Source organism: Pristis pectinata, chromosome 28, assembly GCF_009764475.1.
Source record: "Pristis pectinata isolate sPriPec2 chromosome 28, sPriPec2.1.pri, whole genome shotgun sequence".
Taxonomy (NCBI): Eukaryota; Metazoa; Chordata; class Chondrichthyes; order Rhinopristiformes; family Pristidae; genus Pristis; species Pristis pectinata.
This window is the reverse complement of record NC_067432.1, coordinates 15,746,580-15,767,477: the sequence shown is the minus strand read 5'-3', so window position 1 is coordinate 15,767,477 and position 20,898 is coordinate 15,746,580. Positions and strand designations below refer to the sequence as shown.

The following is a 20,898-nucleotide window of genomic DNA, read 5'->3' as shown; positions in this document are numbered from 1 at the left end:
AGAACTGCAGTTGGAGTGCTAGGCATATGGGGACCCATTATGGTCTTTTAGTGTTCCTAGGCCAAAATATTTCCAGGAAAGAGTCAACACCTTTAAGAAGAAGGCATTTCATTTATATATGAAAATGACTCTTGTGGTAGTTGCACCTTTAATGATAAAACTATGGGCCGTTATGCTTCACCCTTGCCCATCACTAAAACACACACATGATCTCTAGTTTCACCCATAACTGCAGCTAGAGTCTGTTCACCAACCCAGTGTTTACAAGGTGCTGCAGTTAATCTGGTTAAAACTTACCCACTGTTTTCACAGCTCTGCCTTTCCATGTTTTGGTTGCAACAAATATTTGACAGAAATGCCCAGACTACAGCGAAAGGGACACCTGCAGGGCTGTGGTAATTTGAACAGCTCTTGCACAAATTTAAATCGTTGAGCAGGTAGTAGATGATTACACAAGATGTGGGGTGTTGGGAAATCACAGAATTTAAGCAGGAGTCTGGACTCTTAGTGGAAGAGCAAGTGGAAGCTGCAGAAATGGGAGCTTGAGGGCTGGCTGTGTGCTGAGATCGTTGACTTTTCTTGCTGCCTTGGCCGTGTGGCTTCTTCCACAGTTTCTGACAGTTTCTTGAACAACCTTTTCAGGTGAGTTCCCACGTGTGTTCTGTGCTCCATCTACTCTAATCAGTGTCCTGCAGAGTGAATCAGATGGCAGCTCCAACTTGATTATAAAACTTCTCATTTTCCCCCCTTCCCCCTTTGGAAAAAATCTGCTTCCCAAATCTGCTTCCCTTTTCCACAAAGACTGCACTATCTGATTACGAGAGTGTTCTCGGTGCCTTGGAAGGAAGTGTCCTCACCAGCAGTGACATATCCCAGTCCTTGTGACTGGCCTGGATGAGAGGGAGCACAAGCTTAAACTTTTCTGACAGTCACCTCCTGGGAGTATTGTCATCCCTCAGTGCCCCCCACCCATCCCCCACCTGTCAAGGCAGCAAGAGGATGTTTCCAGGAACCTGTTGGTCCTCCAGATTATCATATTGTGCAGGTGTGTGCCAAACTAAAGTGCCTACCCATGGCTGTTTGGAACAATCATTGGTGATGTTTTCCACAGGTGGAAGTGGTTACATGAATGCTATTGGCTGATGTAAATTTCTCTCCTGAAGGGGTAGAAGAGCAATGGATTGAGTTATACTTTTAAAACTGGAACCTATATGACATTGGTATGGACAATGCTTGCTGTATTTTTACGGAATCTGTACTTTGAAAGGGGTATATGTGTGTGTGTATTTGCATACGTTGTAGTGACCAATATTGACCTGTGCAAGTCATAGGCTCCAGTCGATGCCCACATCTGTCATAGGGAGGCTGTGCATGAGGCAAGTGACATTTGTATCCATCAGCCTGAAAGTGTCAACTCAGTGGGAAGCTCCCAGCGTTATAGATGCACTGTACAAGTGGAGGAGGATATACCTTCATCGGCTCTTAAATGCAGCTTGTGTTGCTCCTCCTCTATAAAGGCAGGCAAGGTTACACCAGCCAAAGGGAATATTGTATCTGCTCCCTATCTGGGGAATGGATGGATAACACAGAGCAGGTGCGGTGATGAGGAACTGAATAGCCTCCTGCTGTACAAAATTATTTATGGTTGCTGGATTGTGGGAAAGGACCAAGAGCCAAACAGAAACTGATATCACACAAATACATGTGCATACATACACTCATACTGCAGACACACGTGACATACACAAAACACACACAACACTACATATAACACATGCAAGCATGCGCACACACACAGACAGAAACACACACACTCATATACATATATATACACACACACACAGAAACACACACACACACACAGAAGCGCGCGCGCACACACACACACACACACAACTACCTACAAATTAGTTATGACGAAGAACATATTCTGCAGTATCTATCGTGGGAGCTCTGGGAATTTGTAGACAATATCAGAAAATGTCTCCACTTTGTGATGCATTGTCGAGTGGTGTGCTTCAAATTATAACATTTCTACATAGTGCAGTTTTGTTTACATTTTCTAGTGTCAAATTTAAAGCAGTTTCTGTTAACTCATTTTACCTGTTCTGATAACAGATATAAACTGATTTCTGTTAGCTGCTTTCTGGGAGAAAGTATTTAATTTCAGAGTGAAAAATTTAGAAGTGGGGCAGCAGGGAGGGCTGATGCCACACAGGTCCAGCAACCTGGGCTTAATCCTAACCTCTGGAGCTATCTGTGTGGAGTTTGCACAATTTCCTTCTGACTGTGAATGTTTCCTCTGGTACTCCCATAGCACTTCACATCCCAAAGACATCTGGTTGATAGATTACTTGGTTACTGTAAATTACCCAAGTGTAGGTAGGTGATTGGGGAATCAGGATGTTGATAGGCATGTGACAGGGAATACATTAGTGGGAAATAAGTGGGCAGTGGGACTGATGGGATTGTTCTCAGAACCAGTGTGGACACAATTGGCTGAATGGCCTTCTGTGTCATAAGGAAATGAAAAGTGTGCAGTGTAAATGCAGGCTTCAGTGTACTGAGCTGGGGAACAACATTTTCAAATGGACCTGTTGTCATTTAACTGTTCAAACTGAAGGAAGTCCCAGACTCGGCTTTGAGGTGGGATTTACTAAGGGATGTGGCGCAGCCCTGTGTTACTGCAGAATCGACACTCAGATCCTATCCAAGGTCAGATCTGTATAGAATCCAAACTCCTATTATTTTCATTGGGTTTGTAAACCTGCATATTCGGAGGCTAAAGGGAAGTTAAATTATTCCTCCTTTAATTATTTTGCTTTAATTTAATGTGTTTAATTATTTCTGTGTTTGTTTTCAACTAACTTAATTTTTCATTTTGCAAAGAAATGAAGTTTCAGTTTTAATTACTTTGACTTCTATTGGTTCGTTAAAGTCCCTTAATTACAGAAATATTTAAAAACTGTTGAATGCAATGACAACATTGAGAGGAGCCAAGCTCCACCTAAGATTTACCAGCTGTCAAAGCTTGTCAGCAGGGCTTTGGAGGTAGAGCCTCTGCTCAATGCTATCTGTGGCCAAGTCAGCCTCCAGAACTCACTGCTGGGCCTGAGGATGTGGTGGATGTGCAGGGACCAGTTTAGTAAGATCCAACTTCGAAAAAAGATGCTAAACAAGACAAAATTGGTTCAATTAGTTCCAGACAAAGTTTTCCAGAGAAATCGACTCACCCATGAAATTATTCCTGGAATTATGTGGGGAAACCAGATTTGCAGCAAAATTTGCATACTGGCCACAATTTAGCTGCTTATCCTAAATTGACTTGAAATTTGTTTATCCAAGTCAATTAACTGCCAACATTTTGGGGATGTAGTGACTTTGTGATGCTTCATCTGAAGTTCTGGAGGCAAATACTTCTGGCATTCTAAAACAATTGTTTTGTCAGAAAACTGTTAAATGGACCAGGGTAAGTTAAATAGCATGTTGACATTTTTCTGACCTTAAGTTATATCTATGCTTGGGATTGATTCCCTGACTGGCTGCTCACAGGGAGTGCTGGCTGGCTAATTAAGGGCCCACAGGCTTTTATGCTCCATTCATTTAATAGTTTGGTGCAAATGAGTGTCTTGCTTTAGAGAGCAGGGCACCCATATTGGGGTGGGACTGGAGTCAAGCATTGGCCAGACGGATAAGGATGGCAAGTTTACTTTCCTGGGACATTGCTGAACTAAATTAAGTGTTTCTGACAATCTGATCACTTCAAGGTCATGTTTACAGATACCAGCTCTTTATTCTGGACTTATTCACTAAGGGCTGTAATTTCACAACTGTACCCTCAATGAGCACTATTTCTCACTTGGAACCACCTGATGGGATAACTAGTACTCATATTTCTTTCTTGAAATAAACAATTCTCACTGTTGCTTGAAAAATATAGGCTGTCAGCATAGTATTTTCCTGACTATCGGAGGGAACAGACATGTACAGTGAGCAATCCCCACTGTATCTGGTGTGACCCAAAAACAAAAGCACAGATTGTTAGCCTAAGGCACATTACATCTCATTCACTGCATGCATTAAACTAACCCTCAGTCTATTACAGATTCAGCTTTGCCCAGGAACGTTTTGGAGCACTGGGAACAAGTTTGAGTTATAACAACTGGTAGCAGCTAAAATGAGATAAATGTCAACTGCAGACCAAATACAGGTTGTTCAGAGTAAAATTACTAGATGCAAATAGCGGTAAAAATGAGCAGAAAGGTGGAATTAGCAAGTATGGGAAATCTGGTGCTATGATGGAGCTGAAATATTCAGTTTGATGAGTCAAAAGTCAAAGTTGAATATATTGTCATGTGCACAAGTACATGTATGCATGGGTGCAATGTAAAATGTACTTGCAGCAACATCACAGGCACATAGCATCAGATACAGAGCATTCAAAAAACATTGAATTATACATAAATTATACAACAATTTTACAAGAAAGAATGCAGATAGAACAAAAAATACAAAGTCCATTGTAGTGCAAAGTGGTCATAGTGTTGCTATACTGAGGCAGAGTGGTGCAGGCTGGTTCAAGAACCAAATGGTTGAAGGGAAGTAGCTGTTTTTGAATCTGGTGGTGTGGGACTTCAAGGTTCTACCTCCTGCCGGATGGTAGCTACGAGAAGATGGAATGGCCCAGATGGTGGGGATCTTTGATGTTAGATGTTGCTTTCTTGAGGCTGCACCTCATGTGGATACAACCGATGGTGGGGAGGGATGAGATGAGGTGTGGGGGAGAAACAGTTTGGTGAACCAGCTAAAACTTCTTAATTAGTTCTATTAGAGTCCACAGTTTACACCATCATTAGCCATTAAATGAAACACAGTGCTTTGAACTCCAATATGTAGTTTCATCAGTGCTGAACAATGACAAGAACTGAAAATCAAAAAAACTGTAGATTCCGAAAATCTAAAATAAAAACAGAGTGCTAAAAGGCAGCATCTGTGGAAAGAAACAGAGTTAACCTGAAATGTAACTCTTTTTCTATTCCCATAGCTGCGGTCTGATTTGCTGAAAATTTCCAGCATTTTCTGTAATGACAGAAACTGTGACATACAAACTAGGGGTGGAATTTCCATGGGATTTTTCAAGGTGTAATTTCTGAGTGCACCTTCTGATCTCAAATAAATGTTGTAAAGTGCTCACTTACAGCTGGATTTGGGTGATTGCAATATAGAAAGCATAAGGAGCAGCAGAGTGACACAGCTAGTAGACTCTGGTTCACTCCTGACCTCCAGTGCTGTCCGTGTAGAGTTTGCACCTTCTTCCTGTGCCTGCATGGGTTTCCAACAGGTGCTCTGGTTTCCTCCCACGTCCAAAACTGTGCAGATTGGTAGGTTAATTGGCCACTGTAAATTGACTGTAGTGTGACGATAATTGGTAGAATCTGGGGGCAGTTGATGGGAATGTGGGGAAAATAAAATGAGTTAAGGTAGGATTATTGCACAAATGGGTGCTTGATGGTTGATGTTGACTTAGTGGATGGAAGGGTTTGTTTCCATGTTGTATTTCTTGGACTGTAAGGAATTTGAAGGTTATGTTGTTGGCAATTTATGTAGCGGTGAACCCAGAACATCACAAGCTATAGTGTGTCATATGCAGATATAGATTCAGATCCAAGGAGAGATAATGCACTCTCAAAAACTTAACTCTTTATTTGCTAAACATATGATTCCTGAAACAGAAATCAAATACTTAAGGTGCATAACAAAATCTGTTTTCCACTTATTTTATAAAGTGCTACTTCAATAAATATCAATCTCTATTAGTTTTGAAGATATTTAACATTCAATCATTATTTTTTGACTGGTTGCTTATGATTGAATCAAAAATCATTAAGAAGTCTCACATTACCATTTGAACTTCTCCCAACATCAAGTCTCATCTGGAAGTCAATGGTCTGAATGACAAGCATCCCTCCATCTGTATTATGGCGGAACCTATATTTATCTTGGGCCTCCTCTTGCTCCATTTCCTACTTTTTATCTCTATTATTTATTAGTGATTTCCATGTGGTTTTCCATTATAATCATCTCTGTTTCATCCTGCCCAGTGGCACACAGCTATTTGCCATGAAGTACCCAGCCTATGCAAAACCTATGGTAAAGAAACCTTTCAAAGGTTTCCAGCTTTTTGTAATGTGGCACACAGAAGTCTGGGTTTCACGTCCATAAAAAGATAATGATCATTGTTAAGCCTTACTTTGAGAATCAAGAACATTTGCCCATTAGGCTCAGAGATTCTAGGAAGAGTCAGAGGATTATATGAGTTATAACACCTTGACTTTTGCCTGTCTATTGTTAAATTCAGTTGATGTCTGAATAATCAGGCCACAGGCACAAAATTGCACTGATTGTCACCATAACTTGGACTGTTAACTGGATAACAAAGACCGATGCTGGCATCAGAAGTGCTTATAGAACATACAACAGTACAGCACAGGAACAGGCCCTTTGGCCCACGATGTGAAGGTTTTTGAAGATTTTTTGGAATGATGCCAATCTTTGAAATGACTAGACATTGGCTATCAAGGAGCATCCATTTCAGGATTGCTGAGTGGGTGTTCGGATATAATTAAGCCAAATATGTCATTGCCCAGAGTTTTAAGGATGGGTCCAATTTGACACTGTCAATGACTGCTAGCTCTTGGGCCAAACACCAGCACCTAAAGCAGATTCTTGGGTGAGGGAACTCTGTTCTTATTCCCTATCAGAATATTAGAATGGACCAGTGAATCTGAACAGCCTGTAGTTGAAAACCAGTTAATTCAAAAGTGCATGCTTGAAAGAACACCTGGACTTATTGCACATTTCACTTTGATATTTTCATTAAGTGAAGATAGCAAGAAGTACACCTCACTGACAACTATATTCCATTTGTTCACATCTCATTGCTTTGAAGTCATATTTCATCTTCACAGTGTGATGTTTAGCAAAGAGGAGATTTTTAAGTGTCTGGACAACACTCTGTTCTGTGGGCCTCAATATTGCTAATCTAGATACTGGACAAGAGAAGATGTCTTCTGGATCAGAGGGGATGTGAGGTCCACTTGCTGGGATCAACAGGATAGCAGTTAACCTGAAAGAATATCAGGTTTAAAACCTGAAAACAGTGAGAACAGCAAAGACGAAACCTTTGAGACTGAAATCTGCCTCATTAAAAATTAATCCTTGCCTTATTAGTGGTTTTATCCTTTGTTCTTCCCTCTAGTACTTTATTGATTCAGAATTATTATCAGGAATACTGCTGTTCAGAGAACTGTATGGAGAAAATTGTGATTCTATAGATGGAAGACTGTAAATAAAAGAAAAACCTGCAATATTGATCAAAAAGAGACACAACTAGTCCTAGAATGTGGATTACCCACTTCTGCTCTTCCCTTCTCTCTTTTTCCATGTGGTGTAAACCCTTTCTCATTTCTCAGAGGGGGAGAGGCAGAGGCCAGCTGGAGCTGGTCACTGTCTAGTTCAGTGTAGGCCAGATTCTTGTGGAGTTAATTTACCTCGCCTTTTTTCTATTGTTGCTTTTGGAGCCTTTTGTGTTTTGGGTGTAAGCATGTTTGTTTTTGTGCCTTGCCAGGGAAATATATAGCTGAAATAAACAGAGAAAAAAGAAAATATATTACTGCACCTATCACCACGAAAATGTCTCAAACAACTCAGTATGATTTGCTTATTCGGTACACTGATGTGAGGGCAGTAGTAGCAACCATTGCAGTGTTTGGAAAAATAGCTTTAAGATGAATAAACAAATAATCTGTTTTCTTTTGGATACTGTCAAGGGATATGTGATTTTGACTGAATCTCCTGCATAATAAGCTGAGGCTTCAGAGTATGACAATGCAACACTGCCTAAACACTGCCCTGGAGTGCCAAAAGTTTCAGCTTTAAAAGTTTTTCACCTTTGCTGCCAATTTTCACCTTGCTCGCAATTTCACATGGTCCATTCTCCTCCTTTCCCTATCTAGACTTCTCTATCTCCATCTCAGAAAGTAGTCTAATGATCAACGTCCTTCACAGGCCCACAGACTTGCGCATCTACCTTGACTACTCGTCTTCCACCACTTCTCGAAAGGACTCCATTGCACTTACCCAGTTATTTCACCTCCATTGTATTTGTTCTGGTGATGACGCTTTCCATGCCAGCGCTTCCAAAATGCCTTCTTTTCTCCTTAAATGTGGTTCCCCCGCCCCCAGCCATGGTTGACAGAGCTTTTAACTGCCTCTGTTCCATTTCTGGCATTTCTGCTCTTATCCCCCCCTTCCCCCACCTAGTCCCCGGTATCCTCATCTTCCATTCTATCAGCCTCCACATTCAACAGATAATTCTCCATAGTTTCTGATGCATTCAATATGCTGCCACCACTGGACACATCTTCTTCTCCCCTACCCTAACTCTAACCTCTTTCAGCAGTCTGAAGGAACTATACCTTCTGTGAGTCCCTGGTTCACTCTTCCATCTCTACCACACACTCCCCTTCTCATGGCATCTTGCAATGCAACTGCAGCGGGTCTAACACCTGCATTCTTACCTCTTCACTTCCCATACCCAAGGTGAAGCAACATTCATGTGCTCATTCCAATCTAGGGCACCATATTCTGTTTTCACAATGTGGTTGCCTCTACTTTGGAAAAAGCAAATACAAATTGGATGACCACTTTGCAGAACACCCTGCAAACATGACTCTGAGTTTCCGATCGACTTAAATTTTCCATCCGTCCCTGGCTTTGACCCTCTATCTTTATTATCTTGTATGGTTCCAATAAACATAAGATTGAGGTACAGATTTCAACCAGGCACATTATGCTGCTCAGGACTCAAGACTGGGTATCTGAAATTGTGGAATTTAGTTTTTCCACTTTGCATCAGAACTGACCAGTTCTGATAAAAGATCAGTAACCTGTTGCCATTTTTTCTCTATCCACAAATGATGCCAGACCTGCTGAACATTTCCGGTATTGTTTCTCTTTCTCCTCTGTTCTCCTTCACTCCCCCCCAGTCAGATCAGCTGCAGTTAATAAGCAGTTAACACCTCTTCTCAGCTGGCAGTACCACTTGTGTCTTTCATCTCCATCCTATCACAGACATGCCCTTTGTTCTCTTCACCCCTCCCCTTCTCTGCAACTTAAAGCACATTTGATTTTTAACTTTTCCCAGTTCTGATGAAAGATCAATGACCTGGAACATTGGTTCTCTTTCCGTAGATGCTGCCTGACCTGCTGAGAGCTTCTAGCACTTTTTCTTTGTTTGATTTCACTTATTAATGTGGGCCTTTCATCCACCACCTAGTAGTGAGAGTGCTACTGATAAGAGTCACCACGAGCTACCACTCTTATGAGATTACTTGGCAACAGCAATTTTGGCTTCAAATTTAAATGTCAAGTTTTCTTGATAAAGCTTATTTTTCTAAAATTCCTTTTTATTTTATCCACTTTCCCACTTTGTCTTTCCTGATGGTGAGTTGCTCAGCAGTAATGAGCCTTACTGAAATACACATGCTCACCCAAGAGGAATGGTAGGTTTGGTTGTTCAACTATGTCAGTAAGCTTGTTTTTATTCTTTTACATAAAGTGAGTGTCACAGGTTAGGTCAGCATTTATTTTCTGTTCCCAGTTGCTTGTGAAGTGAGTAACTTTCTGGACCACTGCAGAGGGCAGTTAAGAATAAACCACATTGATTTTGGCCAGACAAGGTAAAGAAGAAAGATTTCCTTCCCAAAAGGACATCAGCAAATCAGTGCTTTCTATGTTCACGTTGTTCCATGGACATAATTACCAGTATTTTCTTTTTTTTGTTTCAGACTACTTTAACTAATTGATTTAAATTCCCCAGCTGCAATGGTGGAGTCTGAGGTCTTGTTTCTGGATCATTAGTCCAGGTTGCTGGATTACCAGTCCAGTAATTTAATGTCTGTGTTACCACATCCTACACCGGAGCCCAGTGTTGTTGGTCCTGCTATCATACATAATGGTGCACTTCCACAGTCAGGGAAAATCTTAGGATGAAAAGACAAATTGGCCCAAAATCCTGTCCCATTTTTCTTAACATCAACTTCGTCATCTGGTTCCTTCACTCAATCCTCTTCCCTTAGAAAAACATTGGTTATCTTGATGACTTTTGTTGCACTGATTGGCTGGAGATCTTCTCATTTGAATTGTTAGTTCACTGTTGACCTGGGGAGTTAAATCCATGAATTCCTGTATGACTCCTTCTCAGGGCATAGAGACATTGACCACCAGGATTGTTCTGATTATCATTTAATTTTAAAACTTGAGAGAACAAGTTCTACTAATATTTTGTCCTCACCTTTCAAACTTGTGACCAGTTATGTGGCCTGTAAGACTAATCTTCAAGCTATACGTAATATATACACCAAAAATACACCAGTAAGCATGGGAAACAAATGAACAGATATCTTGGTGCCTGCTTGATGTAAATACTTTCAGGATTCTAGCTCTATCTACTTCTACCTCTATTAGGGCCCTCTGTGATCTCTGCAGTCCCCTAATAGTGGCATCTTGTACATCCTCTATTTTAACTGCTCCACTATTAGACACCATTAGCAGCTATACTGTCAGCTTCTAGGCATGATACTCCAGACTCTTTTTTTTATCTCTCTCTGCAGCTCTTATTCCATTTCTAGATTTCCCTTAAAATTTACCGTACCTGTCCTCTTATCTCTTCCTGTGGCTTGGTCTCAAATTGTGTGTGATAACACTCCTTTGAAGCATCATGGATGGTTTAAGGTAATAAAAATCTAAAATGCTGGAGACACTCAGCAGGTCAGGCAGCATCTGTGGAAAGTGAAGCAGAATTAATGTTTTGGGTCTGAGACCACTCTGTTTCTCTTTCCACAGATACTACCTGATGTGCTGAGTGTCTCCAGCATTTTCTGTTTTATTGGCATTGGTGGTTAAGACTAGATAAGTTTGCCGTTGTTGTCAAACTTTCATATAGAATTCCCATCCATCTCAAGATGCATCACCTATTAAGTTTAAAGCTAATTTCAATGTTTCACTTACAGTATCTATAATCAACAATTATTTGATTAATGATATTCTTAGGCTGAAGGTTTGTCTGAGGCATGGATCCAAGAGTTATCAGCAACTCAGACTTAGGATGTGTGCAGTTATAGGCATAAAAATTCTCAAGTGGACAGTTAAGCAGGAGCTGGGCCAATCATCACCAAACTCCGAGACCTGGGACTCAACACCTTATTCTGCAACTGGAAGCTTGACTTTCTGACTAACAGACTGCAATCAGTGAGGATAGGCAGCAACACCTCCAGCACGATTATTCTCAACACTGGTGTCCCACAAGGCTACATCCTCAGCCCCCTACTCTACTCCCTATACACTCATGACTGCGTGGCCAGATTCGGCTCTAACGCCATCCACAAGTTTGCAGATGATACCACCGTAGTGGGCCGTATTTCAAATAACGATGAGTCGGAGTACAGGAAGTAGATAGAGAGCTTATTGACATGGTGTCATGACAACAACGTTTCCCTCAATGTCAGCAAAACAAAAGAGCTGGTCATTGACTTCAGGAAAGGGGGCAGTGCACATGCACCTGTCTACATCAATGGTACTGAGGTCGAGAGGGTTGAGAGCCTCATGTTGCTAGGAGTGAACATCACCAACAGCCTGTTCTGGTCCAACCACGTAGATGCCATGACCAAGAAAGCTCACCAGTGCCTCTACTTCTTCAGGAGACTAAAGAAATTTGGCATGTCCCCTTTGACACTCACCAACTTTTATGGTTGCACCATAGAAAGCATCCTATGTGGATGCATCACAGCTTGGTACAGCAACTGCTCTGCCCGGGACTGCAAGAAACTCCAAAGAGTTGTGGGCACAGCCCAGCACATCATGGAAACCAGCCTCCCCTCCATGGACTCTGTCTTTACCTCTCACTGTCTTGGTGAAGCCCCCAGCATAATCAAAGACCCCACCCACCCAGGACATTCTCCCTTCTCCCCTCTCCCATCAGGCAGAAGATACAGGAACCTGAGGGCACATACCACTATAGCTTCTATCCTGCTGTTATTGAATGGTTCCCTTATACGATAAGATGGACTCTTGACCTCACAATCTACCTTGTTATGACCTTGCACCTTATTGTCTACCTGCACTGCACTTCCTCTGTAGCTGTGACACTTTACTCTGTATTCTGTTATTGCTTTTACCCTGTACTTCTTTAATACACTGTAATTGATCTGTACGAATAGTATGCAAGACAAGTTTTTCACTGTACCTCAATACAAGTGACAATAATAAACCAATATCAATATCAATATTGGGCAAGGTTTCTGTCAATTATAGTCTATCGCATAATAAGCCCAAAACATTGTGTATGATAAGCAGATCTTGCTTGTACAAACACAAAGACATAACCTGCAATGACTCCCTGTTGGTAGGTTGGGGATACCAGTGGGAGGGGCATGGTTAGTAGTAAGTGGCTATGCTATGGGGAGGTTTGGAATCATGGGCAGTGGGAGAAATGGGTTGGGCTGGAACTTTGAGGGCTGTGAATGTGATTGGGTGGTGGAGGATGGGTGTCATGAATGCAAGAGGAGGGGGAAGAGTCTGAGAAGTAAATTGATGAACTGCTTGATGGAGGTGGTGGGAGAAGTGATCCAAGTGACATTGACAGCAAGTGTGGTGTGTTGGGTGAGACAGGAGCAAAGATTAATAGAAGATCTTAAATTAAGATCTACCCGAGAGAAGATCGATGCATCGCACACAACAGTGACAGATCAACAGTGCTGGTCTCCTTTAAGTAATACAGAAACAGACCTTGACAGGCTTGATATGACCTCGAGCTGTGTGAGGGGCACACACCACTAAAGAACCATGGACATTCAATGGAATGTAGTACAAGTGGTGTAAAAGCATGCCTTGTGTGGTATTTGACATCACTGCACATGCCAAGCATCCCGTGTGAGTGTGTGCATCATGGGTTTGGAGAAAGTGGGGGAAAAAATGTAGCAACTATATGACTGGACAAAAGGGATCTGATTGTATTTAGCGACTGGGTTTAAGGTTAACGCAAAAGGAATAAAATTTCTGGGCAATGCTCCTTTCATGCCAGACTTCTGGTAGTTCCTTGTATTCAGAAATCTTTGTTCAGTGCTTTAGTACAGGGTTTTGCAGAAAGTGAAGTTATGAGACTGCAAAGTAAAACATTGCCCCTGGTGTTACAGATGTGAAGTCAACTGTGTAATAATAATTGCATTCAAACACACTAACACATTCTTGGCTACTTGTAAAGTTCTTGCATCAATAGTTTACTGCTATATCCCTCAACTACTGTCAATATTTGTCTAAAATATCTATTTTCAGGCAATGATCAGCTTGGGTCCTTGCTTCAGCTCTTCAGAGTCAATTTCTGGACTTTCAATGATAAAATTAACCACAAGGTTGACAATAAGTGAGAGAGAGGGAAAATAAGAAACCTGTGATGTGGTCAAAAGCTTTCAAATGATTTGTTTGACACCATCAATTTATGTAACCTCCCCACTGCCCCCCCCCCCCACCAGAGAAGGTGAGTCAAATCTTTGAGCAGCATTAAGCTAGGGAGTTGTGCAGTTGACGGTGCTGCATCATCCTGTACTAGGATAGTGAGAAGTGTACATTCAGACCGCTTAGGGAAGAAGTCTTGCCTTCAGCAGAACAGGCAACGAGCTTCGTCAATACAGTTGAACCAGCCTGGGGCAGCTCCTGCTTACTGTCTAGAGTTTGGATCTCACCAGGAGCTCAAGCCTGCAACTCTTGTTCCGCCTTTGATTTAAGAGCAGCCTGGAAAGGTTTTAAAGACACAGTGTGTGCACTCCCACTGCCAGCTCTAACCAGGCATATTGCTTGCAGTCGACTCCAGTGGCAAAAGAATTGTGAGTTTATTTCTTTGGGTCAATATGATATAACTTAACTTGCATTCTAAGGCAGGAAAAGAATTCTTTTAAGGAGCTGTTTGAACCAGGTTCAAAATGTGCAGTAACATACTTGAAACTTATGCATGAATCTTTCTGTTGGATAGTGCTGGTACTTCTTGTGTAGCAATACAAATTTCTGCATTTAGGAAAGACCATCCAAAATTCCCTAATGAAGCCCTGTGTAACATTGCTCATTTGTTATTCTGTGAGTTGTTGTTTCCCAAACCAATGGTAGAAAAGCGAAAGCACAGGTAAAACTGCAAGGATTGCAATGTATTAAAAATAATGAGCATCCCTGATGGTTCAATGAGAACATCCTGAGTAGCTCTCTTGCTGATATGTGAACTTCCAAAGTAGATCTCCAAAGCTTATGTTGCTGGAAGATTTCAAGGTAGTATTAGGAATGATGCTATTGATCTCCATCCTCTGATATGGCGGGAGAAAATGGTTAAAGTGTCTTTCATTTGAGACTTTAACTCATGGCTCACAGAGGCATAGAGTCATACGGCACAGGAGCAAGTCCATGCTGACCAAGATGCCCATCCAAGCTAGTCCCATTTGCCTGCATTTGGCCCATATCTTCTAAGCCTTTCCTATTCATGTATCTGTCTAACTGTCTTTTAAAACTTGTTATTGTACTTGCCTCAACCACTACCTTTGGCAACTCATTGCATATACATACCACCCTCTGTGTGTTTAAAAAAAACCCTCAATTTCCTATTAAATATTTCCCTTCTCACCTTAAACCTATGCCCTCTAGTTCTTGACTCCCCAACCCAAAAAGACTGAGTGCACTCACCCTATCTATTGCCTGTCATGATTTTATATACCTCTATAAGTTCAGACTCGTACACTCCAAGGAAAAAAAGTCCTAGCCTGTCCACCCTCTCTCTATAACTCTGTCCCTCGAATCCTGGCAACATCCTTGTAAATTTTTTCTGCAGTCCAATGACATCTTTCCTGTAACAGCGTGACCAAAACTGGACACAATACTCCAAGTGTGGCCTTTCCAGTGTCTTGTATAACTGTAGCATAACCTCCCAACTTCTATATTCAATACCCTGACTCATGAAGGCCAGCATGCCAAAAATTTTCTTCACCACCCTGTCTGCCTGTGACTCCACTTCTAGGTAACCATGTACCTGAACTCCAAGGTCCCTCTGTTCTACAACACTCCCCAGCACCCTACTGTTTACTGTGAAAGTCCTACCTTGATTTGACTTTCCAAAATGCAACACCTCACACATCTGAATTAAACTACATTTGCCATTCCTTAGCCCACTTACCTAGCTAATCAAGATCCCCCTGTAATTTTTGATAACCTTCTTCACTGTCAATGATACCACCATCCAATCCTCCAGTCCTCTCATGTGAATGAAATAAAAATCCCATTGAGCTACTTTGAAGAAGAGCAACAGTATTCTTCCTTGTGCATTGGCCAATACTCACTCTTCAATCAACATCAAAAACAGAAAATGCTGAAAAAACAGAGTGGGTCAAGAAACATTTGGCTAGTGAAATAGTTGGTTTTTAAGTTGATGACTTCTTAACAAAAATAGGAGAAGGATAAATCATAATTTATGACTCAGAGGAAGGGTGAGGGTAGGGAAGAGCAAACGGAGTGTGATAGGGTAAACGGCAGGTGAGATTAAATGGGATTGGTACAAACTAAATGGCCTGATGGTGTGACAAGCAACCAAACAAAGGATGCATCTTGAGGAAGTGCAAATGGAAACAATGGAATTATTATCAAAAGGAGTTGAACTCAACGTGGAGTCCAGAAGGCTGGAGTATGAGATGATGTCCCTTAAGCTTACATTGAGCTTCGTTGGAAGAGTGTAGAAGGCCAGGACAGAGAAGCAGTGAGGCAGGGAATTAAATAGATGGACAATCAAAGGTTCAAACTTGTGAATCTCAGAGAGTAAAACTTCACCTCATATCCACTGATTATTTTAAAACAGTGATCACTCCCACAAGAGGAAGCATCCTCTCCACATCTACATTGCCAAAGGTTCTCAGAACCTCATATTCAAGAACAAAGGAAAGCAATGGTACCATCTCTGCTCCTTGATGGAAGAAGGACAAATAGGGGCGATCTCCATCCAATAATTTCTGGATGAAAAAGGAGAAGGATTTGAACTTGTATTTTGCCTGTTGTGGTCAGGTCATCCAACAACACATTTCAACCAATGTAGTAATTTTGAAGTCTAGGCACTGTTGTAGCATAGAAAAGAAAAAAGAAGGTTGTGAATGGAAAAATGGCACAAATGTGGATAACGAGAGAGGTGAAGGCTAAAATAAAAGCAAAAGGGAGGGCATGCAAAGAAGCAAAAATTAGTGGGAAAACAGAAGACTGGGAAACTTTTAAAAACTTACTTAAAAAAACTAAGAAGGTCATTAGGAAAGAAAAGATGAATTATGAAAGGAAGTTGGCAGATAACATTCAAAAAGATACCAAGAGTTTTTTTAAATATGAAAAGTAAAAGAGAGACACTGGTTGATATAGGACCAATTGAAAATGGTGTGGGAGAGATTATAATGGATAACAAAGAGATGGCAGAGGAACTAAATGAGTATTTTGCATCGGTCTTCACTGTGGAGGACATCAGCAATATACTGGATAGTCAGGGGTCTCGGGATAGAACTGAATTCAGTTAAGATTACTAGAGAGAAGGTGCTCAGGAAGCTAAATGGACTAAAGGCAGATAAGTTTCCTGGACTGGATGAGGTGCACCCCTGGGTTCTGAAGGAGGTGGCTTCAGAGAGTGCGGAGGCATTAGTGATAACTTTCCAGGAATCAATTGCCTCTGGCATTGTTCCGGAGGACTGGAAGGTCGCAAGTGTAGTTCCGCTGTATAAGAAGGATGGGAGGCAGCATAAAGAAAATTACAGACCTCTTAGTCTGACATCAGTGGTGGGAAAGTTATTGGAATCGATCCTCAGGGATGAGGTTATGGAATACCTAGAGGTGCAAGGCAAGATAGGCCCAAGCCAGCATGGTTTTGTGAAGGGAAGATCCTGCCTGACCAACCTATTGGAGTTTTTTGAGGAAATCTCAGGTAGGGTGGATAAGGGAGAGGCTGTGGATGTTGTGTATTTAGACTTTCAAAAGGCCTTCAACAAGGTGCCGCACAAGAGGCTGATTAATAAGATGAGAGGTCATGGAATTACAGGTAGGATATTGGAATGGGTGGAGCAGTGGCTGGTAGGCAGAAAGCAAAGGGTGGGAATAAAGGGATCCTGTTCTGGTTGGCTACCGGTTACTAGTAGTGTTCCACAGGGGTCGGTGTTCAGGCCGCTTCTTTTTACTTTGCACATTAATGATTTGGATGATGGATTAAATGGTTTTGTGGCTAAGTTTGCAGACGACACCAAGATAGGTGGAGGAGTAGGGAGTATTGGAGAAATAGGAAGGTTGCAGAGAGACTTAGATAGTTTAGGAGAATGGGCAAAGAAATGGCAGATGAGATTCAATGTTGAGAAATGTGCAGTTGTACACTTTGGAAAAAGAAATAAATGGGCAGATTATTATCTAGATGGGGAGAAAATTCAAAGTACAAAGGGACATGGGGGTACTCGTGCAGGATACCCTAAAGGTTAACCACCAGGTCGGATTGGTGGTAAAGAAAGCAAATGCTATGTTAGCATTCATCTCGAGGGGTATAAAGTATAAAAGTAAGGAAGTGTTGATGAGGCTCTATGGGGCACTGGTGAGACCTCATTTGAAGTACTGTACGCAGTTTTGGGCCCCTTATCTTAGGAAGGATGTACTGATGTTGGAGAAGGTTCAGAGGAGATTTACGAGGATAATTCCAGGAATGAAAGGGCTTACATATGATGAGCGTTTGTCGGCTCTTGGACTGTATTCATTGGAGTACAGAAGAATGAGAGGAGACCTCATAGAAACATTTAGAATGTTGAAAGGACTGGACAGAGTAGATGTGGCTAAGCTGTTTCCCCTGGTGGGTGAGTCCAGGACTAGAGGGCACAATCTTAGAATTAGAGGGTACCGGTTTAAAACAGAAATGAGGGGAAACTTCTTTAGCCAGAGGGTAGTGAAATTATGGAATTCTTTGCCACGTACAGCTGTGGAGGCCCAATCATTGGGGGCGTTTAAGGAGGAGATTGATAGGTATCTAATTAGTCAGGGTATCAAGGGAATTGGGGATAAGGCCAGAAATTGGGGCTGGATAGGAATAGTATTAGTTTAGCTCATGGATCAGACTCGATGGGCCGAATGGCCTACTTCTGCTCCTTTGTCTTGTGATCTTGTGAAAGATGACCAGCCAATTTATGCAAAGCAACAGAGAGCTTATCAGAGAGCTTGTTTCTGTACAATTGCTTGAAGGATAGATATTGGTTAGGGCTGTGGAGATAACTCACCTGTTCTTTGAGATGGAACTGTGCCTTTTTTTAAAATTCTGAGAGGATGGACAGTGTCTTTTATACAAAAGTTAACACTTGGCACTCTCACACTACTGCACAGAATATCAGCCTGGAATTTTGTACGCAAATCTCTGGGGTAGGACTTGAACTCACAACCTTCTGTTTCCATAGTCAGGGGTGCTATGCATGTAACTGCCCTGCTCATTTGAGTGAAAAGCCAATGACAATGCCTTGTTTCAGTTCGAGACTATGTTTCAGAGCTTTCGATGCAAGGGATTTGTTTGAACTTTGCTTGAGGTTTTCCAGAGTTCCTTGGTATTTCCTGGTGTTTATTTATTAAATTTACTAAGTTTTGTAGAGCTCCTGCCAGAACAAAGAGAAATGTTTGTTCTGAGAAGAAGTTTGCAATAATCAGGCTGACATAATGTCAGTGGTGTTAATCTGACAGTCAACATTTTACTGGAAGCAGCTAGGTGCTTCTGAATTTTCTTTCTTTTTCAATATTTTTACTAATTTCAAATAAAAAATACTAAGTGCATGAAACAAAGGGGAAAAAAAACAAAATGTTACAAAATAGGTTATATTGAATCACACTAGAAATCACAATGCTTCATATTGATAAACAAAAAAGATAACAATTATATTGATAAATTGGAATAATTTCATCATATAAAAAATCTAACCCCACTACCAGAACCGAAGCTGTTTGTAACATCCTAAAGACATAGTAGTATTGGCCAATATCTGTACTTTAAGCACCAAATAAGTGGTTTTGAAAGTAGTTCAAAAAACGTCCCCATAATATTTGAAAGTTCAGAATAGATCCAGAAATGGAGCAACGGATCTTCTCTAAATTTAGATATGACATAACATCCCGTAACCATTGAGCATGAATGGGGGAAGTAGTTTCCTTCCACTTAAGCAATACAGCCCTCCTGGCTATAAGAGAAATGAAGGCCAATATGTGTAAGTAGGAAGTCTCCAGAATTGTATCTTTTTTCCCAACAATCTCGAATAATGCAGTTAAAGGATTTGGCTTAAAATTTATTGTAAAAAGTACGGAAAAAGTTTGAAATACCTCTATCCCGTATTTTTCCAGACTTGGACATGACCAAAACATATGAATTAAAGAAGCCTCTCCATTATTGCATTTGTCTCAATAAGGAGATATATCCGAATAGAAATGCGATAACTTGTCTTTGGACAAGTGAACTCTATGGACCACTTTAAATTGAAGGAGAGAGTGACGTGCACATAATAATGAAGTATTAATCAGTTTAAAAATTTGATTCCAAGTTTCCTCAGAAATTGAAATCTGCAGATCACATTCCCAAGTGTTTTTAATTTTGTCTAAAGGGACCTTATTCGTTCCTGATAACCTACCATAAATCTTAGATATTGAAGCATCATAAAAAGGCTTCAAATTAAAAATTACATCTAATAAGTTCTTATCAGGACTTATAGGGAAGGTATGTACTTGAGATCGGAGAAAATCTCTAATTTGCAGATATCGAAAAAAGTGAGTTTTTGGCAAATTATATTTAGTTGACAATTGTTCAAACGTTAAGAAATTTCCTCCAGCAAACAGATCCTGAAAATGAGTAATACCTGATCTATCCCATTCTTTGAAAACTATGTCAGTCATAGAAGGTTTAAAGAAAAAATTAGCAAAAATGGGACTAGACAAAGAAAATCTCAATAAACCATAGTATTTTCTAAATTGTAACCAAATCTTCAAAGTATGTTTAACTACCAAATTATCAGTTAGTTTATTTATTGATAAAGGAAGTGAAGAGCCAAACAAAGAAATAATAGAAATTTTTTTAACAGAATTAGCTTCCAAAGAAACCCATACTGGACAGGCCTCATGATTAATATAATGTAACCAAAAAGTAAGAGTTCGTATATTGACTGCCCAGTAATAAAACCTAAAGTTGGGTAAAGCAAAGCCTCCATTATTTTTAGCTTTCTGAAAATGAACTTTATTTAATCTAGGATGTTTATTTTCCCATATGTAAGAAGATATAATTGAGTCAAGAGAATCAAAAAAAGACTTAGGAATAAAAACAGGTAAAGCCTGAAATAGATACATAAATTTAGGTAAAATATTCATTTTAATAGAATTAATGCGGCCAATCAGCGATCTAGAGAGGGGTGACCAATTTGCTAAGACCCTTTTCACATAATTCAGTAAAGCAAGAAAGCTCTCTTTAAATAAATGTTTATAATTTTTAGTAATAGTTACACCCAAATAGGTAAATTTTAAAAGGAAGGTTAATATCGAATGGTATCAGATTGTTCAAAGGGAAAAGTTCGCTCTTGTGTAAATTCAGTTTATGTCCTGAAAATTGGCTAAAACGGGAAAGTAAAGAAAGCATAGAAGGTAACGAAGTCTCAAGATTAGAAATGAAGAGCAGTAAATCATCAGCATAGAGCGAACCTTTATGGGTGGTACCTCTCCTAAAGATACCGGCAATCTCTGTAGATTCTCGAAAAGCGATAGCTAAAGGTTCTAGGACCAGGTCAAATA

The 20,898-nt window shown here is 40.6% G+C and overlaps 1 protein-coding gene across 1 annotated transcript in view; it reads left to right on the top strand.

Moving 5' to 3' along the window:
* Positions 1-524: 524 nt before the first annotated feature.
* The window catches only part of LOC127583893 (WD repeat-containing protein 72-like), a 230,103-nt gene continuing 209,729 nt past the window's right edge, over positions 525-20,898 (top strand). The window contains exon 1 of the mRNA XM_052040283.1: positions 525-642. The gene's annotated coding sequence lies outside the window, so the exon portion shown is untranslated. The remainder of the gene's footprint in view (positions 643-20,898) is intronic.